This window comes from Phragmites australis, chromosome 19 (genome assembly GCF_958298935.1).
Source record: "Phragmites australis chromosome 19, lpPhrAust1.1, whole genome shotgun sequence".
NCBI classification, from domain to species: domain Eukaryota; kingdom Viridiplantae; phylum Streptophyta; class Magnoliopsida; order Poales; family Poaceae; genus Phragmites; species Phragmites australis.
In genome coordinates this window covers 4,027,520-4,052,071 of record NC_084939.1, presented here as the reverse complement: position 1 = coordinate 4,052,071, position 24,552 = coordinate 4,027,520, and the positions used below count along the sequence as shown (strand labels likewise).

Here is a 24,552-nt window from a genome sequence, read left to right as displayed (position 1 = left end):
CGTATCGCAGCATTGTGGGTAGTCTTCGGTACTTGGTACACACACGACCTGACATAAGTTATTCAGTGGGTTATGTGAGCCGGTTCCTGGAGAAGCCGACAGAGGAGCACTTGACTGCCGTGAAAAGGATACTGAGGTACTTGGCTAGTACTTTGCAGTATGGGTGTCGCTATGCCAGGAGGAAGAAGGCAGCACGGATGATAGGTTATTCAGATAGTGACCTTGCCGGTGATATTGATACACGCAAGAGCACTTCCGGCATTTTCTTCTTCCTGGGAGAAAGCCCCGTCAGCTGGCAGTCAGTGAAGCAAAAAGTGGTTGCACTCTCGTCGTGTGAAGCGGAATACATCGCAGCAGCCACAGCAGCATGCCAGGGAGTTTGGTTGAGCAGGTTGCTTGCCGAGCTGGAAGGTGAAGACGCCAAGCCATTCTCTCTGAAGATCGACAATCAATCTGCGATTGCACTCAGCAAGAACCCGGTATTCCACGATCGAAGCAAGCACATTGATCTCAGATATCATTACATCAGAGAATGCGTGGAGAACGGGTCTGTTGAGATCGAACCCATCGGCACCAATGATCAACTCGCTGATTTCCTGACGAAACCACTCGGCAAAATCAAGTTTCAGGAGATGAGGAGCAAGGTGGGGATGGTTCTTGTTCAGTAGTTGCATGAGTTCATGATTTAGGGGGTGTTTTGTTGAATAAAATCATGTACTCAGTAGATGTAGGAGTTAGTTGTTTTGCTATTTGCATGTGCTGTATGAGCTTGCGACCGTTTCATCGGATGTGCGAGTCCTACGGCCAAGTTGAGAGGTGGCTCCGGCTCCTGCGCCACGGACTCCATCGTGGGATGGCGCGGTGAAAGCGGGTAGTTGCGCAGCTGCCGCGAGCCTCTCGCGTCCATTTGTTACTCCTTTATATTCTGCATCAGAAAACGAAGAGCGGGTTGTTAAGCCCGGCACAAAAAGCCTTCCTGTGTGAAGAGTACGAGCGAGCAGTCTTCTTCCAGTTCGTGAGAGTTCGTGAGTTCGTAGTGGAGCGGGGAAGTTCCGGCGAAGGCAGTTCGACGGAAAGGCCAACAGGCAGTAGTAAATATAGTTTGAAGCTGTAACAAAGCTTTGCAAAGACTACCGCCACAATCACCTACTGCTACTAAACGATGACTGGAACGCAAAATGCACCATCAACTGCTTGTAAATAAACCTACACACTAGGTCGATACGCCGTTCTTTGTCGCAAAAGGAAATGACCCTGCAGTCAGGCGGCAAAAGAGAAGTACATGCTCATAGGATCAAGTGTTCATGGCTTGTTAGACTTGGGCTGCAGCCTGCTTGCAACACAGTCAGGGCTTCGTTCAACATACTTCCTCTTCCTTGGCCCTGGCTTAGATGGAGTGGCACACCCAGCATCCTTATTGGCCTGATCGTCCTGAGAATGGGATGTCACCACAGACTCACTTATGTTATCGTCCTTGCTGCCATCAGAGTTCTTCGCTTGGCGGTAAGTTGCTTTGTTTTGCTTAGCTTTGCTGCTCGTTTCTGCATCCTCTAGGCCCTCCTTGGCGGCCGGAGCAACATGATCAGAAATGCATGAGGTTTCTGATTTTTTGTAGATGACAACTTGTTCAAGGAGTCAGCTGAGTTTGAATCCTCTGAGTCAGCTGATGATCGCTTTGTTGCGATTAGATAGTGTGCCACATATTTGTACCCAAGGCTGACCACCTGCTTGAAGGAAACGTCTGCTTGCTCAGAACAGTTGGATCAATAACAAATTGATATATGCTTGCTAACTACATGTAAATTTAGTCCATTATTTAGCTTTAGTTCTTTGTACCGCTATAAACTAACTGCAATGACAACAAGAAAGCATTTAGTCCCAATCAAGTTGGGGTGAGCTAGAGATGAAAGCCAACAAGAACCACATGAACCAAAAAAAGAGATAGCAACACAATAAAAATAGTACAAACTAACTACAATGAATATAGAGGAAATATCAGGTGCATAAGAGTACTTTTGTGCGCATATGCACAAACTCAATCTTGTATTGGAATTTGAGGGGTTTTTCCCTTTAAAATTCGAATATGAGTTTGAAGTCAAATTTGGATTTGAGTGAATTCCAAAAGGAAAAAAAGTAGGGAAAGGCCTAACTGGATGGGCCGCTTCCAGACCTAATAGGCCGAGCAGCCCACTCGACCCGGCGGCATGCCCTAAGGCACGCACGAGCTCCCAGGGGGAGTGGCGGCGGCCACTCGGCGCGGGGACTCTGCCCCTTCTGCTCTCCCGTTTGGATCCGGCGGAATCGGTGGGGGATGTTGGTGCGCTCGTGGGTGGATAAAGCTGAGTGGTTCCTCTCCCTCGGGAATGATCTCTCCTTCGAGTTCTCCACCCTCTTCCTTCTCTCTGTTCTCCACTCCCTCTCTCCACCGGTTCTCTCTCGGTGCCAAGCTGTGTTCCGCTCCGGTGAGGTGGCTCCCGATGTGCTGGTGCTCTTCTCTGGTCGAGTACCCATCGGCTTTGCCTCCCCAGTCTGTGTGGGCTCAGGCGTGGTGCCCTTGTGCACTTGGTGTGTGGCGGATCCAATTGCTAGGCTGTGTGTGTGCATGTGCTTAGCTGCGGCGGTGAAGGTGTTGTGGTGATTGTGACGTGCCTTCGTGCACGTGTTTTGCAGGTGAAGGTCTCACGTGCTCATTCTGGGTGCATAGTGTTCGTGCGGTGTGTGACGTTTCTCCGTATTGGAACTCACCCGTGCATGTGCTCTGTCTGTGGTGATCACGCTCCAGTGTTGATCATCTTGGATCAGTGTTCGACTACTCCTCCCTGGCCCGGAGCTGGGCTCCTGCTGTTGTGGTGTCTGTATCGTGCCCTGCAGCTGACATATCGGCATTGCATCTCCAAAAATATTCTCCCCCTCGACCTCGACATAGAGGGGGAGTCTCTGTTTTTTGGGACAGTGCCTTTGTGTGCCTTGCCTTCTCCTACCATCTGGATAGTAAGCTTGTTCCTCTTTTCTTCCTGTCTTACTGTCTAGCATGCATCAGTTTTACTCTCTATCAATTTCGTTTAACTTGCATGCTAGAAGAGGTGATTGTGATACTTTGTGATGATAGCGAGCAAAGTTTGATTAGTGTCTCATTTGTGCACTTGAGCTGGACTATGGTCGCTAGTTATTGATCTTGTGGTATCTCTGTTTAGCTCTTTGTGTACCCTGGTGGTGTGCTTCTTTGGCACCCTGTGTCTAGTGGTGTTGAACTCTTGGGTGCACTGTTGAGAGCCAGTGCTCTTATTAGGCACCTTGTGCTCTCTGTTGTCTCTGTCCAGCGGCAAAACTCGGTTGGATGCTCTAGTGTGTGCTCTGTTGTTGAGCATTTTTGGTGCCCTGCTGCCTTGTGTCGTGTGTGTTAGCTCCTTGGTGGCCTGCTAGTACTATTCTATTGAGTTTAGTGGAGATATTATACTTGATTTTTAACTTGGGTAGCTCAGCCTAACTTTAGTGATGAATTTGTCACACTAATCAGTAAAGCTTAGCATGCGTTGGATGGCCGTTAATTTGGTAACCCGCACTGTGAGTAATCCTTTTGTTTTAACACTTGTTTGTTTAGTTCATGTGTTATGTCACCTCTCTTTGACAACTGCCATATTTGATACATTGATGTTCATGAGTAGCTTATGTTCTATAATATTTGCTTTTGAAATGCTCATGATAATCTATATGATGTATGTTGTTGGCAGTTATGTTCTTTTGCATGTGTTTAAATTTAGAATCAATTTAATGGGAATGTTACTAAAATGCCTTTTGAATCAACAATCTAGAAAATAGAGAGTAATGGCCGCTCACTCAGATATCATTAAACTTGATGCATTCGATGGCGCATGCTTTAAACGCTGGCAGATTAAGACTAGGATGTGGCTAACCAACCTAAAATTGTTTTGAGTCATTACGAGTTCTCTCCCTAAGGCTGCGCCAGCCGATGCTGATGCGATAGTGAAAGCTACTACTGATGTGGAAAAGGCTAAATGGGAAGAAGAAAATCAAGCCTACCTATCTCGTCTACTGAACGTTCTGTCGAACCGTCTGTTTGATGTGTACTCGGGATTCGTATCGACCAAGGACCTCTGGGAAGAGCTGGAGAACAAGTTCTGGGAAGTGGACAATGGCAATGAGTCTTTCACCACCAAAAATTTCCTCAACTTCAAAATGTTTGAGGGAAGGTCTGTGATGGAGCAGTTACAGGAGCTTCAACTCATAGTCAGGGACTTAGTCTAGTACAATTGCATCCTTCCAGACAATTTTCTAGTGAATGCCATTCTGGCCAAGTTGTCATCCTCATGGCATAACTTTGTGACCGCTCGACGGCACATGAATAAGCAAATGACACTCTCTGAGTAGTCTGCTGCTATCAATGTCGAGGAACGTGTAAGGGCCAGCAACAAGCTATCACCACAAGTCCAAGCTCACCTAGTGGAGAAAGAGTCGACATCGAGATTCCAAAACTAGAAGCAGAATTAGAATAATGCTCTGCCTCCTCAAAACCAGAACAAGCCCAAAGGCAATAAGATGATGAAGAAGGAGGACTTTATTTGCTATGTCTGCGGCACGGCTAGGCATACTGCTTGCAGGTGCCGAGACAGGAAGGGCAAAGGTCCTTCTCCTGGGCAATGCAAAGAAGCACATGTGGCGTTGAGTCCGTCCAGTTCCGATGGGTACGTACCACAGACCTTTATGGCAAGTCCATCTAATGATTGGTGGATTGATTTTGGTGCTACTATTCACATAAGTGTTGAACGCTCTGCATTCTCTTCCTTTTAGGGTGCAGCTAGTGGCCCCGTCTTAAAGGTAACGGTGTAGCAATAGCGGTATGTAGGATTGGACTGGTCTGTCTGAAGATGACTTCAGGCAAGACGATCATCTTGAAGGATGTACTGCTCGTGCCGACCATGAACCGGAACCTCATCTCAGTGTCACCGTTGCTTCGTTAGGGTCTTAAGTTATTGTCCGAGTCCAATAAAGTCATTCTAACTAAGTTTGAAAATTTCATAGGAAAGGTGTATGAGTCAGGAGGTCTATTCTACATGTCTGTAATGAACAATTATTCCTTTTTTTGCTATTCATCAGCCTTGTAATAAGAACCATGATGTTTGAGCAACATGCATTTGATTCCTGAATATAAACTTGATGCATCTAGATGTGAGATTTGTGTGCAAGCAAAGCAACCTCGTCTACCTTTCAAAACTGTAGAAGAGATAGGCAACTCACCTCTATACCTTGTCCACTCAGATGTATGTAAAATGAATGGCATAATCTCTAAAGGCGGTAAACACTACTTCCTCACCTTAATATATGATGCAACTAGGTATTGATACATCTATTTGATGAGAACAAAAGATGAAGCACTAGAACATTTCAAAATCTATAAGGTTGAAAGCAGAAAACCAATTAGAAAGGAAGATCAAACGTTTAAGGTTTGATAGAGGAGAAGAGTATCTCTCCAATATATTCTCCGAATACTATGCAGAAAGTGGAATCATTCATGAAACCACTGCCCTATACTCACCCCAATCAAATAGGGTTGCCGAACGAAAGAACCGAACTGTCTGCGACTTGGTTAATTCTTTGTTGTAGAGTTCAGGTATGTCGGATGTATGGTGGGGCGAGGCAGTTCTCACAATATGCTATGTCCTCAACAGGGTACATCCACGCAACAGTGAGGAGATGCCGTATGAAGGATTTACAAGGAGAAAATTGAACCTTTCTCACCTTTGGACTTGAGGCTGTCTTGCTAAAGTCAGTCTGCTAGGATCAAAGACCGTAGATTGCATTTTCCTTGGTACGCTACTAATAGTGCAGCCTATAGATTTCTAGTGGTCAAATCTGAGATGAGCAAAGTTGCTACTAATGTTATTATGGAGTCTCGTGATGCGACGTTCTTTGAAGACATCTTTCCAATGAGAGGAAATGAGATAGTCGCTCCAGATGGCTCACATGAGCCATACTCTATTCCTTTGAGTGTGTATGATCTTGCTCCAGACCTGGAGTTGAGAAGGGGTACGAGATAGAGGACTAAAAAGTTGCTGGGTGATGATTATGTCAGTTATCTAGTAGATGAGGAACCACGATCCCTCGTAGAAACATACGCATCACTAGATGCGGAGTACTGGAGGGAAGCAGTACGTAGTGAGATGGATTCCATCATGGATGATGGAACGTGGGAAATAGCAGAACTTCCAGCTAGGTGCAAGCCGGTAGGGTGCAAATGGATCTTTAAGAGGAAGAGGAGACCCGATGATACTATAGAAAAGTACAAGACCTACTTAGTGGCTAAGGGTTTTACTCAGAAAGAAGGGGAGGATTACTTTGACACGTATTCCCCTGTAGCCCGATTACCTACGATCCGGGTGCTATTTGGTGCTCGCTACTGCATGTAAACTCCATGTTCAACAGATGGATATGAAGATCGTTTTCCTTAATGGAGAGCTGGATGAGGAGATATACATGCAGCAACCTGATGGATTTGTAGTAGAAGGCCAAGAAAAGAAAGTGTGTCGCTTGATTAAATCCTTGTATGGTCTAAAGCAAGCTCCTAAACAATGGCATGAGAAATTCGATAGCACATTGATCATTGTCGGGTTTTGTGTAAACGAAGCCGACAAGTGTGTGTACTATCAATTTGTTGGGAGCAGATGTGTCATTCTATGTTTATACGTAGATGACATATTTCTTTTTTGGGACCGACATGGAAATTATCAAAGAGGTAAAAGAATTCCTCTCTAGGAACTTCGACATGAAGGACATGGGTGAAGCTGATGTCATATTAAACATCAAGCTATTAAAGGGAGAGAATGAGATTACTTTATCTCAGTCTCATTATGTGGAGAAGGCCCTAACTCAGTTGGGCAAATGGACTTTAAACCAGTCTCTACACCCTATGATCCAAATGTCAAGTTACATAAACACTCTGGTGAACCTGTAGACCAGCTGAAGTATTCACAGGTCATTGGATCTTGTATGTACTTGAGCAGTGCGATGAGACCAGACATCTCATATGCAGTATGTAGGTTGAGTCGTTATACGTCCAATCCAGGAGATGGTCACTGGGAAGCACTGATAAGAGTACTTAGGTACTTAAAAGGAACAATGAACCTCAGTATTAAATATACAAGTCATCCAGCAATCTTAGAAGGAGTCAATGATGCTAACTAGATTAGTGACTCGGATGAGATGAGAGCTACGAGTGGCTACGCATTCACTTTAACTGGTGGGGCTGTGTCGTGGAGATCGTCTTAAGCAGACGTTGATAACACGGTCCACCATGGAGGATGAACTAGTAGCCCTAGATTCAGCAGCAATGGAGGCAGAGTGGTTGAAAGACCTTTTGTCAGACCTCCTTGTGCTGGAAAAATCCATTCCAGCGGTCCTAGTATACTGTGATAATCAGGCTATGATTATCAAAGTTCAGAGTAGAAAGGACAACTTGAAAACCTCCCGACACATTCGTAAATGTTTAAAGTCAAGTCGACATGCCAGAGCGACTGGTGTCATTGCAGTAGAATACATCAAGTCTGAAAGAAACTTGGCTATCCTTTCACTAAGGGTTTGGCGATGAGGCCAATCTAGGTAGCGTCCGAGGGAATAGGGATCTTACCCTGTTAAAGGTTTCAACAATGGACCTATCCTATCTGATCAGAGATCCTGTGATTCAAGTTGTAGGAAATGAAGCTGGTTGATGCCAGAAGCACATCTTCTTGGGTCCAATTAGCTGCAGTGCTTCATATGTATGGCAGGTTGAGCATAGGGTCTTAATGAGTTCTTCGCCAAATGGCGGGAAATTGTCCTACATGTTTTCCTGAAGAACTCACCTATGTGAACTGGTCATGTGGTCGTGATTCGGGAGAGAAAAGGGATACTCTCTATTGAGTTCATGAAAAGATACAAGGGCATGACCGTAAAGCCTTGCCCCGATATAGGAGCAGTTCAACTGCCCTGTACTATATGTCTTTGAAATGAAAGCCCCCACACCAAGGCACTGGATCAAGGCCTAGTCCTCCAAGCTACCTATGCGGGGTCGTAGTTTCTTAGGCTAGGCAAGGTTCAAGCTTAATGGCACCTTCGCCGAAAAATAGTATATTAAAATAGTTAAGATGGTCCATATGAGTTTGTCGAATTTTGAAAGGTAAAAGGTGGGGATTGTTGGAATTTGAGGTGTTTTTTCCCTTTAAAATTTGAATTTGAGTTTGAAGTCAAATTTGAATTTTAGTGAATTCCAAAAGGAAAAAAAAAAGATGAAAAGGCCTGACCCAATGGGCTGTTTCCAAACCTAATGGGCTGAGTAGCCCTAAGGCACACGCGAGCTCCCAGGGGGTGTGGCAGTGACCACTCGGCGTGGGGGCTCCACCCCTTCCGCTCTCCTGTTCGGATCCGGCAGAATCGATGGGGGGCGTTGGTGCGCTTGTGCGTGGATAAAGCCGTGTAGTTCCTCTCCCTCGAGAATGACCTCTCCTCCTCTCTACTCTCCACTCCTCTCTCTGCCAGTTCTCTCTCAGTGCTGAGCCATGTTCCACTCCAGTGAGGCGGCTCCCAGCGTGCTGGTGATCTTCTCTGGTCGAGTACCCATCAGCTTTGCCTCCCCGGTCTATGTGAGCTCGGGCGTGGTGCCCTTGTGCGCTCGGTGCGTGACGAATCCGGTCACCGGACTGTGCATGTGTGTGTGCTCGACTGTGGCGGTGAAGGTGTTGTGGTGATTGTGACGTGACTTCGTGCACGCGTTTTGCAGATGAAGGTCTCGTGCGCTCATTCTGGGTGCATGGTGTTCGTGCGGTGTGTTACGTTTCTGCGTGTTGGAGTGCACTTGTGCATGCACTCTATCCGTGGTGATCATGCTCCGTTGTTTATCATCTTGGATCGGTATTCGAATAATCCTCCCTGGCCTGGAGTTGGGCTCTGTTGGGGATGATCTCCCCCCCCCCACTTCGGAGGGAACCACGGATTCTACTGGAAATACTGCATGCTAGCCGTTGTGGTTTTGTTCCAGGGACTTCATCTGCAAGCGGCGAAGATCGTAGAGCTACGTCGGTCGAAGGGTGTAGGCACGCTCGCACCTTTGATCTCCCATAGTGGCGAAGGAGACCTTCGGCTGACGAGCGAAGCCCAGACCCGCAGTCCGCAGCGTTCGCAGCGGGCGAAGATGCAAGCTGGCCTTCGCTCGAGGGACGAAGGTGATCCGGCAGACATACGAGCGGAGGAGGCTTCGATGCCCTTTGGAGACAAGAATCGCCTCGAGACAGTGGGCTCGATTTCGGTCACCCGGGGTACTGCTGTAATTATGTGATTATGCTCATTTGTACCATAATACCCCTGGATATTCCGGGAATGTAGCAGGTAAGGAGGTAGGATTTGTAAACCGCACCTGTGGTCGCCCGGTACGGGCTATAAATAGAGCCACAGTGTACTCGGAAGAGGTATCAAAAAATTGTTCCTCCTCCAACACGTGTTGCTCTGAGAGCCATTCGATATCTCCGTATCCGAAGGCTCACCTTGTCTGGGATTCCGGTCCCAACAGTTGGCACTGTCCGTGGGGATCAAACCCACGAAGACATGCTACCCAAGAAGAAATTGAAGCCAGCGGGAACAGTGGAAGCGTTACCGGAACCTCCAGCCGCGGCTGGGCCTCCGGTCGATAGGCCCCCTTCGGCTATACCGGTATAAAGTAATGCTTCGGTCGGGGGAACTTTGGGCGAAAGAGAACAACATTGCAAAGTTGAAATAGCACCACAAGGACCCAGTGATGGCTGCCAGGGCGAAGCAGTCCAGGTTAACGCGGAGCAAATGCGGGTCATGGAACCAATAGATCGCACGCACTATGAGCCTCCGAAAAAAGAAGGTGAAAGGGTGCGAAATGAAGAATGGGAAGACCTTGACTACTTCGCAGAGTTTGAGAACAAGGAAAAAACAAATGAAGAAAGAACAGCAAGGCTAGAAGCTGAAGAGTTGGAAAGGCAGTTAGCGCAGAAGAAGCACATGTTGGATGGCCTAGCAGCAAGTCGGAAGCTAGGAAAAAATTGGAGAAAATCCAGGAGGAAATCGATATGCTCCACCAAGCGGAAGGCATGTCTCGCCGGTCGCCGCCGCCGGAAGACATGGTACGAGCTTCGCAGGAGGTTCAGCGAAGGTCGTCCACGGGAGACCCGGAGTCCCCTTTGGCCATGGATCTGCAAAATCAGCCATAGCCGCTGGGGTTCAAGATGCCCAGAGTGCTTATGTTTGACAGAGAGTCAAACCCAACGGAATTCGTAATGAGTTTCGAAGCAGCTGTGGAGTCTGCCAGAGGGGATGGTACAACCTTAGCGAAGGCCTTCGTAATGGCCATAAAAGGGATAGCAAGATCCTGGTACTCCGCGTTGCCCCCGGAATCCATATATTCATGGGAGCAATTGTGTAGTACACTATACAGCAACTTCCAGGGGAATCGGGCAGACAAAATCACTGCAACCGACCTCTTCGCGCTGAAACAGCAACCAATAGAAACCTTGCAGAGCTACATGCGCCGCTTCGTACACATACGTTGTCAAGCGAAGGGGCTGAGCGAAGATGTAATCATCGATGCCGCAATATAGGGCATCAGAGGCGGGCTATTAGCAGAAAAGCTCACGAGAAAAAGACCCAGAAGCGTCCAAGAGCTGCTCAACAAGATGGAAGAGTACTCAAGATCTGAGCTCGATCATCTCCGAAGGTAAAACGAAATGGCAGCTTCCAAAGTAAAACCACATGCACCAGCTAGAGAGGCAGGCAACAGCAATCCTAGAGACAGACTGCACCATCCAAGAAAGCCCGAAGGTTCTGACTATCCCAGCCCGCTTGAAGCCGCTCAAGGAGCAGGTGAAGCTAACAGTGTGGCCAATAGGGGAGGCCTAGCCAGTAGAGGAAGAGGCCGCGGAGGCCGAGGAGGACGGGTTCCGCATGACTCAACAACCTTTTACTATGAACTGCATGGCGAAGGAGCCGACCACCGGACCAAACAGTGCCTGCAGGTCGTGGCTATGAAAGAAATCTTGGCGAAGCGGTCTCTCAATCACGCAAGGACAGTGCACCATGCAGCAAGGTTTGGAAGAAGTGAAGGGTGGCAGAACCACAATAAGAACATGGCGTTTGCGAACCAATGGCAACAAATTCCTGCACCGCAGTATACACCTGCAACTTCAGCTCAGTTTGATCAAACTAGGCAAATGAACCTCTAGGGGGAGCTACCTCCGTCACCACCGAGACCTGCAATCGAAGCACCACCAAAAAGTAGAAAATTAGTTAACACGATAAATCGTGGGTACAACGTGGTGTTGGCCATCTCAGGGGGATCTAACCAGTAGATAGAATCTAAGAGATGACGAAAAGAATATGTGCAAAGGGTCAATCATGTCGGAGTGGGACCAACGTACATTAATTCAAGATGGTCAAACATTCCCATTACATTCTCGCAAGAGGATATAAGGGTCTTAAACTATCCACACACATATGCCTTCATCATTACAGCAAACATCTCGGGAAATGAAGTACACAGGATCTTGATCGACGGAGGAAGCTCAGCAGACATCATCTTCACTGATGCCTTTGACAAAATGGGGCTGCGACAAAGTGACTTAAAGCAAGCTGGATCACCATTGCTAGGCTTCGGCAGAAACACAATCAACGCTCTGGGAAAAATAACAATCCCAGTGTAGTTTGGCGAAGAGATGAATTTCTGCACAGAAGACATTACCTTCGATGTGGTGGACATTGATTACCCATACAATGTGATATTTGGAAGGGGAGTCCTCAATACATTTGGAGCAATACCGCACCATGCATACTTGTGCATGAAGATGCCTATCCTGGGAGACCAGCGAGTGGCTAGACGAATCGAAGTGGGAATAGCTCCAGGAAGACTAAATGTACGCATGATAACAGACCCTTCGACGGATCGGGAAGAAAGTTGCAACCAGTCAAAAATAGGCAAGGCAGCAAAGGCTGCACCAGAAGGAGTGACTAAAATAGTGCAGCTACATCAAGAAAAACAAGATAAAAAAGTCACTATAGGAGCGGAGGCTCCGGTGGAGGACCAGCATCAACTTGTAATGTTCCTCCGCGGTAACGATGATGTCTTCGCTTGGTCTCCTAAGGACCTGCAAGGAGTAAGTCGGGAAATCATTCAGCACAACCTAAATGTGGACCCTAAAGCGAAGCCAAGGAAACAGAAGCTTAGGAAACCTTCAAGCAAAAGACAAGAAGCAATGAAGGCTGAAGTGGAAAAAGTGCTTGATGCCGGAGTCATACGCGAAGTAATGCACTCAAAGTGGCTGGCTAACCCAGTGTTAGTAAGGAAAAGCAACGGAAAATGGCGAATGTGCATCGACTTCGCAGACTTAAACAAAGCTTGTCCCAAGGACGACTTCCCATTGCCTAGAATTGATTAGCTGGTAGACTCCGCGGCTGGTTGCGAGATGTTAAGCTTCCTAGATGCATATGCGGGGTACCACCAGATATGGATGGCAAAGGAAGACGAGGACAAGACAAGTTTTAGAACCTCCTTCGGCATATACTGCTTCATGAGGATGCCCTTTGGACTTCGAAACGCTGGCGCAACCTTCACCAGGTTGGTGCAGACAGTATTAAGATTACAGGTAGGACGAAATGTCTTGGCCTATGTTGATGACATAGTGGTCAAGTGTACCAGAAGGAGCAAACATCTCAAAGATCTACGGGAAACCTTCGAAAACCTGCGAAAAGCAGGCTTAAAGTTGAACCCAGAGAAATGCGTCTTCGGAGTACAATCCGGAAGACTACTAGGGTTTTTGGTGTTGAAGAGAGGTATCAAGTGGATCCTCAGAAGATACAGGCAATTTTAGATATGAAACCCCCACAGAACAGAAAGCAAGCTCAACGCTTGGTAGGAAGATTGGCGGCATTGAACAGGTTCATTGCAAAATCTACAGAGCGAAGTTTACCATTCTTCGAAGTGTTAAAAAGCTCCGACCCTTTCAAATGGGATGCGGAGCAGCAAGCAGCCTTCGATGAGTTAAAAAGCTACCTGACGAAGCTTACAGCACTGACCAGCCCGGATCCAGGCGCGGATTTGTTATTATACATAGTGGCATCCCCTTCGGTAGTCAGCGCTGTACTTGTGCAGGAAAAACCCGAAGACAACAAACTGCGCCAAGTACCAATATATTATGTATTGAAAGCTCTGGCAGGCCCAAAAAAGTCATACACAGAGTTGGAAAAAGTAGCGTATGCACTAGTAATGGCATCCTGCAAGCTTCGCCACTACTTCACGTCTCGCAGGATTACAGTACCAACTTCCTTGCCCACGACATGTTTGAAAACAAAGAAGCCATTGGAAGAATGGCGAAGTGGGCCACGAAGGTCGCTCCATTCATGATTGTTTTTGTGGCAAGAACATCATTAAAATCGCAAGCATTGGCAGACTTCATGGCAGAATGGACGCCCTTTACCGAAGCCCCAGATGATGAACTGCCAGAACCTATCTGGACCGCATATTGCGACGGAGCTTGGGGAGCTACGGGAGCAGGAGTTTCGGCAATATTATTCTCACCTTCGGGGACAAAAGCTAAGATATGCCGCTAGATTAGAGTTCTGCTCTACAAACAATACGGCGGAGTACGAAGCGGTGCTCCTGGTACTTTGCAAGGCGAAGGCTTTGGGCACCCGGAGAGTGCTGGTTAAGATAGACTCGAAGGTCATAGCAAGTCAAATTGACAAGACATTCCAGGCAAAAGAACCAGAGCTGATTAAGTACAGAACAACAGTGCGAAGAATGGAAAAATACTTCCTAGAATTCACAGTCAAGAGTATATCAAGAAATGATAACTTCGAAGCAGATGAGCTAGCAAAAGCGGCTTCGCAGAACCTTCCTATGCCTTTAGACGTTTTCTATCAGAAGCTGAGTGAACCAACCCCTGAAGACACTTTGAACCAAACACGTCCCGTTGCGACAATTGAAAGCGAAGACTGGTGTTCTCCAATACTGGCTTATCTTCTCGATCAGAGAAACATCGAAGATCATGTCGGGAAAAAGCGCATGGCCCAGAGAGCCAAAAACTACAAAGTTATGGGAATTAATTTGTACAAAGCCAGGGTCTGTGCACTGTTCTTGCGATGCATATCCCAGAAAGAAAGACAAAACCTATTAAAAGAAATTCACAGCGGGTTGTGCGGTTCTCATATCGGCACAAGGGCTCTAGTCGGAAAAGCATATAGGCAGGGCTTCTATACGCCGACAGCTGTAAACAATGCGGATCAAATGGTCCAAAGTTGTCAGCAGTGTCAGTTCTGGGCGAAGGGGTCAAACAGACCCATGACGAAGACACAGCTCATTCCGCCGATTTAGCCACTAAGGCAGTGGGAAATCGACATTGTTGGCCAGTTGCCACGAGCCCCAGGAAATTTGCGATATGCTGTAGTTGCAGTAGAGTACTTCTCAAAATGGGTGGAGGCAATGCCACTCGTAAGCATAACATCAAGAAACATACAAAAATTCCTATGGCAGAATATCGTATGCCGCTTCGGAGTTCCAAGCGAAGTAACTGTGGACAATGGCACTCAATTCGATAGTGCCGGTTTCAGGGATTTCTGCAATAGCTTGGGATAAAAGTAATTTTTGCATCCGTATACCACCCACAATCTAATGGGGCAGTTGAGAGAGCGAATGGCATCATCTTCACCAGTGTCACGAAGCGTCTTCAGGGGTTGCCAAAAGGGAAATGGGTCAAAGAATTGCCCAAGGTGCTATGGTCATTAAGAACATCGGTTGCAAGACTGACCGGGTACACGCTATTTTGCCTCCTCTTCGGCGAAGAGGCCATGAACCCATAGGAATGTAAAACCAAATCATTCAGGGTCAGAAACGAACCAGAGCAAGGCGAAGAGTTATCATCGAAGGATGCCCTTGAAGAAGTAAGATTGCAAGCCGCCAAAAATCTGGCCAAGTTTCAACAGGAGACAAGAAAATGGAGAGATAGGAATATATCCAAAAAAACCTTCGCCCCTAGAGATCTGGTGCTACGAAGATTCGATACAACAACATCGGTGGGAAAAATTCAGAGTAAATGGGATGGTCCTTTCTTATTCAAAATATCGTTAAGACCTGGCTCATATCATCTAGCTAATATGGAAGGTGAGGAGCTTCCGCATACCTGGAACACAGACAATCTTCGCAAGTTCTACGCCTGAAAGTCGGCGGCCAAGTCGAAGACTTCTATGTAATTTTTCTTTCACAACATTTCTTGTAATCAATTTGTAAGGGAACTACACGCTTTTCCTCACAGGGGGACCCCTTCGTTAGGGGGTGAGGTTTTAATGAGGCAAGAGCCCATGTAAACATTGATATAGTATTACCCTCAGAAAAATACTGCTTGTCTCGAGTACTAGTAGTTTATCATCGAAGTGCACCAACATAGGGGTGGATTGGCGCACCAATCGACGACATGAGGGCGGTGCCATGTGTAAGCAAAAAGGCGTACACTTTTGACCTTTAAAAAAACAAAAAAAAGAGAGAACGGGAGTACAAAAACCATCCGGGGGCTAAGAGTGCCTGCCCCCGCACCGAAGGAAAAACAAACCTTCGGAAAAAAAAAACCAAAGTGTTGCTTGACCAATGAAAAGGCGGCACACTTCAAGCAAAAGTCAGGGGCTAAGAGTGCCTGCCCCCGCACCGAAGGAAAAATAAACCTTCGGAAGAAAAACCAAAGTGTCGCTTGACCTACAAAAAGGTGGCGCACTTCGAGCAAAAGTCGGGGGCTAAGAGTGTCTGCCCCGCACCGAAGGAAAAACAAACCTTCGGAAGAAAACCGAAGTGTCACTTGACCTACGAAAGGGCAATGCACTTCTGGCGAAAGTCGGGGGCTAAGAGCACCTACCCCCACACTGAAGGAAAAGCAAACCTTCGGAAGATAAGTTGAAGAGTCGTCCAACCTAACAAAAGGCGGAACAAACTAACGCAAAATTGTTCAATCAACAGCATAAATCTCTACAGGTCGAAGTTACCTGCGACTAAAAATTGGGGGGGGGGGACGGCATATAAAAAAAACTACTGTGCAATCGCAGGAAACTGCGGCAAAAATCAGTGGGATGACATTGCTTGGTACGTCGTGCCTGAAGCCCCCTCCCCTCCATAAGATTTGGAAATGTCTCAAATCACAAACGACGCTTCGGGTGCGTTGCCGCCGAAGTGTAACAAAAGAAAACAAGTGATAATGCAAATACAAAATTTATTCTGCATAGCAATCAATATCTGGATCAACAAAATCCTTATACCAACGGCTGAAAGAAAATTGAAAAGCAACGCCTTTGCTGGTGTGAAATTGCATCGTTGGGGCCAGTGGGGCCCCAACATGACTCGAATACGATGGAGATGCTCGAAGATTATCTTCGCCGCCGTCATGTTCTACTACTTGCAAAGAAGGGCCACGGCGATAGCAAAGTTGCGTCCAGCGCAGAAGGGGCTCTTCGTCTTGAGGCTCAACCTTCGGCTCAAGGAGCACAGATGGAACTTTGACGTCTCCTTTCGCCATACGGCGCAGATCGCGTTTAGCTCAGTGATTAGCTAGCGCTGAAGGACTAAGGGATTTCCAAAACGCTTTCATCCTAGCATTCATATCATCTTACGATCTACACTTCACATGCCAATACCGCTCCAGCTCAATATCGGCATGACGACGGTGAAAAGATTCCCAGCAAGACCAAGACACATAAAAATTGTCCCTCATCATGGTCAGGCGGACAGCCTCTTTGGCTACCTGCGTAGTGTTCGAAGGAAGGACCTGCGCAGGGAGCGCAACAAGTCAAAAACACTTCAAAGCAAATATAAGATATATTACGCCACCAATGTGTTACATTGCCAAAATCACAAAAGCAAAGCCAAAAACAAAACGATGCTTCACGCTGAATCAGTCCACCTTTCCAGTATCTCCGGCCGCCGTGGTTGTCGCTTTGGACGAGGGATCATCCCTCGCCTTGCCCTTTTAAAAGATATTTGATTACAAATAATTTATTTATGAGCTTCGACCAGATAACAGAATATGGAAAGCAGCGTACCCATTTGTCGGTTCATCTTCGCTTCTCGAAGAGCGAGCTCGTGACCGTGCTGGCACCAGTAGTTGGTGGTAAAAATGATCAAGCGCTGCTCTTCGACGCCTTCGTAATGGCCAAAGTCGACAAGTCCACCGGATACTAGAAGGAGGGCTTCTGAAGAGCAGTATGATGGTCACAACCTGTCATCTCAATAGACTGCACGAGACTTCAGGCAGCAACCATCGCGCAGAAGTTGCCATAAAGTTGAGCAGCAGGTAGAAGGCTTCCACTGGTTTCATTGATCCAACCTAAGAGTCCCCCCCAGCCCGACAAGTTCTATTGTTGGGGGAGTCACCGAGGCACCAATACCTTCGAAGGTATGGCTGATGGCTTTGCATGTGGCAACTACCTTCGACTCGAGCTCCCCAATCACATTAAGAGCATCCTCAGAAAAAGCCTTCGCCTCGCTCAATTTGGATTGCAGCTGCTACACCCTTGTTTTCTCCGATGCACAAAGTGCCTGCAGTTCGCACACTTGCGCCTCGGAAGACTGCAGGTTTTGGTGCAGGCAGTTCACTTCGTCTTCGGCAATTTGCTTCTCTGAGCGAAGGGTGCTGAGCTCTTTTTCAAGCTATTCTAGGCGCAATTCAGCATCCCTCGCTCGACGCGATAACTCGCATTTTTGGCCTTCGGCTTTTTTTGCTCGCTTTTGCAACATATCAATCTGTGCATGTGCACTCCGAGCCCGGGCTTCGGATTTCTCAGCTTGCTTGCGCTGAGCCCGCGATAGAAGCAAAGCCTGGAAAGTCGAACACAAGTCAGCAAAATACTAAGTACAATAATATCAAAAAATAACGATATACCTTCGCAATGAGCACGTCGGAGGCATCGAGCAGCTTGTTAGCGGGCTTCTGGCCGAGAGGGATTTCAAGTTCAGGGAGGACAAAGGTGCTAAAAATCTTCTTCGTGTCATAAACCTCCCCGGCGCTTGGTTCAAAAGAGGCAGGCTTGAATGCCTCAGGTGCAATGACCTTCGTGTCAAGCAGCCCGCCGAGGCCCATCAATCTCTTTCCGTCGTGGCGGGGTGCACTCGGTTTCAATGTCTCGGTCTTAGAGGACGAGCTCGAAGGCGAAGAGGGCGATGAGTATGCCACCACTTCAACGTTATCGGTACCCTCGGCTTCGGGCTCCCGAGTGGTGGCCTCAAGTACCGTTCCCACCTCTGTCAACTCTTCGTCATCGCTCAGGATCAGTGTTGGAAGATCAACGTGGGAGCAGAACAATGACTTCGAAGCCTGGCCCTCCTGGGTGCCTTCGGGAGTTTCCCGTCAGAGCATATCACGCGACGCAGTGGAACTCTCCGGAGATGTGCAGCTTCGTGTGGCCTCTTCCGGAGGGAGAGAGCCTTCTTTGCCCGACCTCCCCTCAGCGATTGCTCAGGGTATTTTCTTTTCATTGAAGAGCTACCGGCAGCCTCTTCGCCCACATTCGCTGCCGGAGAACCTTCCCTGCCACCCTACAGCACGGTGGTGACCTTCGACCGTTCAAGATAGTATAGGCCTCGATATTCAAAGACTCTATTCAGTCTTCAAATGAGGCCTTGTTCGGCACACAGCTGTGCTTCGCCTGTTGTAAACTTGCCGACCAGCATTACAGCCCTGGCCTCTAATTCGGCCACCGACAAATCTGGAAAATATCAAAACCGTTAAGCAAGGATGAAGACATAAAATATATGAATGACTACGGATAAGCGAGTACCTACGAAGCCATGTACAATAGGGTGGGGCCGGCAAAGCCCCTCGGGCCCTTTTTCCCCGATTTCCGGAATAGCCCAATCTCGGCTAAGGGGCCAAACTCTGGCAGCTATGAACTCCTCCACCAGGTTGCAAGTTGAAAGATATTTTGCGCACCTGGCGAAGGCCTCGAGAGCCATATGTTGCAATGACTTCAGTCGCACATCCGGTGCGCGGTTTCCCTTCACCTCTTCGCATTTTGATACGAGAAATTCTTCGGTGTCCACCTTGTGGTAGAACCACCATTGGGTCTAGTCACTGGGCCATTTGTTCTTATACACCACGACGGGCGTAGTTAGCCCAGCGCGATACGCGAAATTCAAGCACTCGTAGTGAGCTTCGCTCTGAACTCCATGAGTGAAAACTGGTTTGGGTTGATGATGAAGTTGGTGTGTGGCAGCGAAGGCCCTGGCGGATGTTTTCACGCCTTCTGAACGAGCTGCCCAGGCGAAGAGCCCCATCCTCACTATTGCGTTAGGGATCAGTTGATGGAGATAGACTTCGAATAATTTTTTTCGAATAATTTCAGTGCGATGACTCGCTCGGAAGTAATGCACAAACACAACCGCTTCGTCATCGGCAGGCTCCGGTGTCTTCTATCGACCTGGGAGCTGGACCTTCGAAACATCGCTAATTAACCCTTCCCAGCACTTCGCTGTCCACCTTGGATTGCCCGATCCAGTATGTCTTCGGCGAGAGGATCAAAGCTTCAGCGCCATCTGGTCTGAAGAGATTGACTCGAACAGCAGATTGCGTGCAGAGTTGGAAACCGAGGCTTCCTCCGAAAGGCTCGAGAAAGTTTAGGCAACTTCGTATGAGAGCGACGGCTTCAGCAAAGGCGTGGTAAAAAATATTGACAGCAGCATGATATTTATAGTGTAAGGTGGTGGCGGTTACTGAGGAGACCTTTCGGCAGTTACCAAGGAGCCGTCTGGTAATCTATAAAAAATAAAAACAAAAAAACCTAATGATAATAATAAAACAATTTTTTTTCCTTATACAGAACAATAATACTCAACAACATGCATTGGCAACAGTAGAGTTTGAGAGGTCGAAGGGGACGGTGTTGAGATATCTCGTAGGGTACAGGCTCGGCCTATCGAAGATAAACCTTACCAGTAGGGGGCTACTGTTCGGGATGATCTCCCAACGCCCCCCCCCCCCACTTTGGAGGGAGAAGTCTACTGGAAATACTACGTGCTAGCCGTTGTGGTTTTGTTCCAAGGACTTCATCTGCAAGCGGCGAATATCGTAGAGCTATGTCGGTCAAAGGGTGTAGGCGCGCCCGCACCTTCGATCTCCCATACTGGCAAAGTCGAAGGAGACCTTTGGCTGCGAGCGAAGCCGGGACCCGCAGTCTGCAGCATTCGCAGTGGGCAAAGATGCAAGCCGACCTTCGCTCGAGGGACGAAGGCTATCCGGCTGACATCCGAGCGGAGGAGGCTTCGATGCCCTTCAGAGACAGGAATCACCTTGAAACAGTGGCCCGGGGTACTACTGTAATTATGTGATTATGCTCATTTGTACCATAATGCCCTCGAATATTCCGGGAATGTAGCAGGTGAGAGGGTAGGATTTGTAAACCGCACCTGTGGTCGTCGAGTACGGGCTATAAATAGAGCCACAGTGTACCCGGAAGAGATATCGAAAAACTGTTCCTCCTCCAACACGTGTCGCTCTGAGAGCCATTTGATATCTCCGTATCCGAAGGCTCACCTTGTTTGGGATTCCAGTCCTAACAGGCTCCTACTGTTGTGGTGTCTTCGACTCCTCGGGTATTGTCTATAGCGTGCCCTGCAGCTGACATATCAGCATTGTATCTCCGAAAATATTCTCACCATCGACCTTGGCATAGAGGGGGAGTCTCTGTTTTCTGGGACAGCGCCTTTGCGTGCCTTGCCTTCTCCTACCCTCTGGACAGTAAGCTCTTTCCTCTCTTCTTCCTGTCTTACTATCTAGCGTGCATCAGTTTTACTCTCTTGTTAATTTCATTTAACTTGCATGCTAGAAGAGGTGATTGTGATACTCTGTGATGATAGCTGGCTAAGTTTGATTAGTGTCTCATTTGTGCACTTGAGCTAGGCTGTGGTCGCTAGTTATTGATCTTGTGGTACCCCTATTTAGCTCTTTGTGTACCCTAGTGGTGTGCTTCTTTGGCGCCTTGTGTCTAGTGGTGTTGCACTCTTGGGTGCTCTGTTGAGTGTTGGTGCTCTTGTTAGGCGCCTTGTGCTCTCTGCTGTCTCTGTCCAGCAGCAAAACTCGGTTAGATGCTCTGGTGTGTGCTCTGTGGTTGAGCATTTTTGGCGCCCTGCTGCCTTGTGCCGTGTGTGTTGGCTCCTTTGTGGCCTGCTGGTACTGTTCTGTTGAGTTTAGTGGAGATATTATACTTGATCTTTAACTTGGGTAGTTCGGCCTAGCTCTAGTGGTGAATTTGTCGCACTAATCAGTAAAGCTTAGTATGCGTTGCATGGCCGTTAATTCGGTAACTGTACTGAGAGCAATCCTTTTGTTTTAACACTTGTTTGTTTAGTTCATGTGTTATGTCACCTCTCTTTGACAACTGTCATATTTGATACATTGATGTTCATGAGTAGCTTATGTTCTATAATATTTTATTTTGAAATGCTCATGATAATATATATGATATATGTTGTTGGTAGTTATGTTCTTTTGCATGTGTTTAAATTCAGAATCAAGTTAATCGGAATGTTGCTAAAATACCTTTTGAATCAACATCTTGATCATTTGTTCCAATCTCGATGGCCTAAGTGGGAGGGGGGAATTCTCTAACCCACTTATATAACTTTTCTTCTGTCCAAGTTGGATTGGGCCTAAGTCGGCCCAAGTGGGATGATGGAATTCCCACCTCCATTTGGGCCATCTAGATTGAAACCAATAACCAAGTTTGAGTTTGTGTATATGTGCATCAAAACACTCTTATACACCTGATGCTTCCTCATATATGAATTCCAAATTACTTATGCTTCAAATGGCAGTTTGTGCTTTCCAATTGTAAAAGTGTATGCATGTTAGTATATATACCTTCCTATATGCACAACCAGTTGGGAACCATCCTTTCTTAGTTCTGCATATACTGCAATTACAAATGCCACGGCAAACTGGGCACATCCAATTAGGATTCTTCTTAGCTTCTTGCACATTCTCACCATACCTGCATTGATTATAAAATGCCAATCCAAAAGTGACAACTAAATGTGAAGTGCAGATTCATAGGGGAGAAAAGAAAACAGAACGCAATTTAGATACATGTAGTCTATTTTAACATTTCTTCCAAAAATTGGGGAAACTTTGATATTTGCCGATGGTAAGGATCCGTAACTGAAAATTTCTCACGACAACTAAATATCAGAAAAACTAAAGACTAGGGAATTTTTATTTCATAGAATTCGATATCAAAATCCCAATGCATAATATTATGTTTATTTTTCTCTTGTAACAAAACCAACCCGCAAACATTCAATAGAAAAATTTCTTAAAAAAACTCACCTCATTTACAAACAATCACCACAGAACTGTCCTTGGACAATCTGGCATTTACAGCAGCTTGTATGATGACCAAGTGTTTTCTGTCTGTACATGGAAGTATTACACTATTATGCCAAAGCTGAGCAAAAATGATGAACGGTAAATATGCTGCTTCTTTTTTTAACAGCAAATATGCTACTACACTGTACATCTGGCCTCCTCAAGGAATATGTTGAGTAAAATAAATCAGTAGTCACAAACAACAAATATCATGGATCATGAAAACCTCAGAACAAGAATTACAATAACTTGCCATCTACCAAAATAGATGACATAAACTTTTAGTAAATATTTTAGTTGGACCCTAGCCAGACTAAAATATGAGCATTGATTTAGCTAGTAAACACAAATTAAATCGGGTTAGGAAGGAGGTAGTTAAAAATATTTTACTTCGTTCCTAAAAGGTAAGTACATTCTTATTTAGTCTTAATCTTGCAATTTTCTTGTTTTTTCTTTTCTCTAATGAATATCACAAAGCTTTTTTAGCCGTAAAAAAAATCAACAATACAACACATAAGCATGACATAACAAAGGAATCTGTATCGAAACTACAGCACTCCAAAATAGTTCTTCCAGGGGAACTTACCGGCACTGATGACAGGTTTGACCCCTCACTTGATCATAGATGCGCTTACCGTCTTTGCCATAGCCATCCACAAAGAGAGTCCAGGCAGTTTGGCATGTGCCTAAAAGCTCCTCATGCTCTTCAGTATAGACTTCTTCCTTGGTTCCTTCCTCGATGAAGGCAGATTTACCTGGCATGTGCCTAAAAGCTCCTCATGCTCTTCAGTGTAGACTTCTTCCTTGGCTCCTTCCTCGATGAAGGCAGATTTACCCCCTTCAGAATCCTTTTCCTTTGTTGTGCGAATTTCAGAATAGCTAACTGGTTGCATGCTCTTCAACCTAAATAAAACAAAATTGCAAAGAGGTTTCTATTACTTTTTGTCATGAAAGGGCCAGAGATATACATTCCAGTAAACCTTATAAACTTACTTGACACGTAACACTTTTGAATTTTATCTGGTGGCAAATAAAATTGGATTGTAAATATACCATGAGAAAGCCGCATTTTCAAGAAGCCAGGAAATATAGCTGTGAACTTTAAAACACCTCGCGGAAAGCCGTTACCACCTTAGGCCATCTTCAACAGAATCCATAAAATTTCATCCTCAAACAATATTACAGCATCCCCTATCACTATTGCAGTATCCCTCGTTCCCTCCATCTCCAACAGAATCTCCTTATTTCATCCTCTATCTTCTCTTTCCTATATTAAATTATTTTACGTCTAACCGACATAACCGCCGTCGCAGCATCCCATTTCACCGGTTCTGGCACGGTCTAACGTTATTGGTACGAAATAATTGAATTTGTCATGGTGTACCTATAAATGTGGTTGGCAATTTTTTTGGTGTTTACAATTTTAGACCCGTAAATAAGCAGTACGATGACAGTGTTTGCAACATCATCAATTGTGGTGTCTTGCACTAGAAGTAAGCTTGCAAAGGAAGGAACAAGCCAGATGCAGCACGGCGAGCAGCAATAATGCTTTGGCGCAGGCTCCTGTAGTACGCCTGCTGGTCCTCATCCAACTGCGAAATGTCCATGTTCATTATCTCCCTCTCCTCCTTGATCTTTTCCCTCTCCTCCTTGATCTTTTCCCTCTCCTCCTTGACCTTTTCCAGCTGCACACGCTCCTCCTCAAGGCGTAGCCTCTGCTGCTCAATTCTAAGCATCTCAGCAAATCGCTCAGCTCGCTCCTTCTCAACTTTCTCCTTCATGGCAATTTGGCGGTAAAAAATCTCTAGCATGGGCGTTGAGGCTGAGTTCGACAAAGATGAACTGCGAGCGAGCTCCTTGGCCTTGTTGCGGCCTGGTGGCCGCTTCTGCCGTGTGGTAGCACTGGTAGGAGTGGCAGCTGCAACGTCCCCTTCGTTGACACCGGGAGAAGACTCCCCGTGCTACGTAGATGCGGGGCTTCCCACCAACGACGTCTTCTGCTTCTTGCGAGAGGCCTCCGATTGCCATTTGGGGTGATGACGCAACTCCACCCAGCAAGGCAGCAACATGAACTCCTTCTTTTCCACTGATTGGAAAATCTGACATGCCGCCGCTATCTGAAAAGGGAACAAGTCCGTAGTTATTGGACGCATTCAAT

At 46.6% G+C, this 24,552-nt stretch overlaps 1 pseudogene; it reads right to left on the bottom strand.

Annotated features, from left to right (window-relative positions):
* Positions 1–1,302: 1,302 nt before the first annotated feature.
* Positions 1,303–24,175, bottom strand: LOC133901071 (uncharacterized; annotated as a pseudogene).
* Positions 24,176–24,552: the final 377 nt, after the last annotated feature.